This window comes from Penaeus japonicus, unplaced genomic scaffold (assembly GCF_977035675.1).
Source record: "Penaeus japonicus unplaced genomic scaffold, GWHDUDI00000001_assembly GWHDUDI00000013, whole genome shotgun sequence".
Taxonomy (NCBI): domain Eukaryota; kingdom Metazoa; phylum Arthropoda; class Malacostraca; order Decapoda; family Penaeidae; genus Penaeus; species Penaeus japonicus.
Genome location: NW_028234415.1, coordinates 4,331,284 through 4,333,783, shown reverse-complemented (window position 1 = coordinate 4,333,783; position 2,500 = coordinate 4,331,284).

The following is a 2,500-nucleotide window of genomic DNA, read 5'->3' as shown; positions in this document are numbered from 1 at the left end:
CTTGCATAGAAACTTGGGAAGGCTGTCGTCTGCCGAGACAGCAATTAATATCCTTTTATATTATAGATTTATTTTTTTGAATTGAATTTTGACCCAATGGAAGTCTATCCTGGCGGAGACAAGATATATTAATTTCGTTTTTTTTCCCATGTAAGACGATGCTTCTACTGGGAATAAAGCCCACTTGGCAACTAGCCAGAGAAAATCTTTGAGCGTCGAGTCGGAGAATGGGATATACTGCTCCCTCACATATGACCTATATTAATAACAATTGGCCATTTTGTCAGCAGCATAGAAAAAGGACATGTTACGATGATGATAAGTAATACAATGGCTCCCTGATTAGCATCTGTGCGTTAGACAGGTGATGCTGCTAGGTGGAATTGTGTATTGGAAATTCATCATCTTAAATGAGAGAGATAGAGATAGAAATAGAGTTAGAGTTAGAGTTAGAGTTAGAGTCAGAGATCAAGAGAGAGATATAGAGATTAGGAGACGGTGGGAGGGAAAGAAAATGAGATAGATAGAACATTAGAAGACAGATTAATCTACATTCCTTAGTATAAATCTCTATAGTTGAATATATTAAAAACTGCCATGGCCTTCCTGAAATGATTCAAAGTATAGCTGACGAGGAAGAAAAAGAAGGCTAGGAGAAAGGGGAAGGGGGATAGGGGGTAGGGGAAGGGAAGCGAAAGAAAATGTTTCCCTTGGCTGCCATTCCTCGGAACCCATACAGAGCGGGAGGATGGGTCGTCAAGCCACCTAACCGACATTTCACGATCTTCTTAGCGTATCATCCAACCTCTCTCTCTCTATATTTCCTTCCATCAAAACTGCTGCTGGGAGGGAGGGGAGGAGGGGGAATGGGGAGGAAGGGAAGGAAAGAAGGGGGAAGGGTAGGGAGGGATGAAGGGGATGGATTGGGATGGTGGGGAGAATGGGGTAGGGATGGGGATGGAGGGTAGGAGGATGAATGGGAGGGGAGGAAGGGAAGAAGGTAGAATGGATAGGGAGGGAGGGAAGGAGGGGGAATGGGTAGGGAGGGAGGGAGGATATCTGGGTAGGGAGGGAAGGAAGGAAGGATTTTAGCGGTCCAGTCCTGGTTAGGGAGGGAGGGAAGGAGGGAGGATATCTGGTTAGGGAGGGAGGGAAGGAGGGAGGATATTTGGGTAGGGAGGGAAGGGAGGAAGGATTTGAGGGGTCCAGTCCTGCTAGGTTGGACCTCTATAGTAGTCCATAAAAGTGAAGTAATCGCTCGTAAAAAATGACCCTCTGGGTAGGCGCAAACTGCTTAGCTCTGTCTTAAGTGGACGGTTTGAATTCTTTAAGTGCTTCCGTTCTATGCCTTTAGTAGGTTAGTGCTTTAGATTCCGTTTTTTTTTCATGACAGGCAAACAGGGTGATATTATTTTTGTAAAGGAAATATAAAGGATCGTATATAGATTTGTTTGTGTATGTGTTTTTTGTTGTGCTGTGTTATGTTGCGTCTCTTTCTCTCTCTCTCTCTCTCTCTCTCTCTCTCTCTCTCTCTCTCTCTCTCTCTCTCTCTCTCTCTCTCTCTCTCTCTCTCTCTCTCTCTCTGTCTCACGACCTGCTACTATGTATGAGTGACAGGCCGTGGCAGAGCAAGTGGCACAAATAGTTAGGAGAGCGAATAGATATAAACGAGTAGGAGAGATCAAGTTAAAGAGGAAGGGAGACCGAAGGCGCGAGAGACAGACAGTGCCTGCTGCATAAAGAGCAGTAGACACAGAAACGTCATGAATATATCACTTCGAGTGAACGTGGCTGCCTGCCTCGATCATTTAGACGCGGTCAAGGGCTCTGTCACACACTGCACGCGTCGCATCCAAATAAGTGATGTATTACACCCGACGCCCCTGTCTCTCCGGAAGTAAAGGGTAGTGTTGTGCCGCCGTCTATAGTTTGTGTGTACTCGAGTCTCGGGTGTCTATTTTTGTCGATTTTGTCGGTTTGTTTTCATCTCCAGGGACGGAAGAATCTGAAACTAAAGGGGAAAAAGTAACATGCGTTTAGCCGTTATGGAGGAGTCACATTGGTGCATGGCGACTAGAAACTTTGTCTGACGACAAGAATGTTGCAGCGGCGGTTCGTAAAATCTCTTGGGGGGAGGCGAGGTCGTTCGGAAAATAAGTGTGAAAACTCGCTATTTGTCTCGGTTTATCTGGGGAGATCCGGCCGGCCGCCCTCACACGCGCCTCTCGCCATGAGTGACCGGTGAGGCAAGCATCCTCTGATATCAACTCTTTCCCTCGGATGTCGGAAGGCACGCGGCTGAAGGTCGGGGATTATTTTGCGGAGTGAGGGAGTGGTGTATGTTTGGAAGTTTGCCTTTGTTATATTAGAAGCCACATTTTCGTTATGATTAATACTAAGTGTGTGTTTGAATGTATGTGCATGCGTGTGTGTTTGTTTGTGTGTGAGGGCTTCTCGAGTATTTGCCTTGTTTGTGATTAGCTTTAGCACTATATTAAAG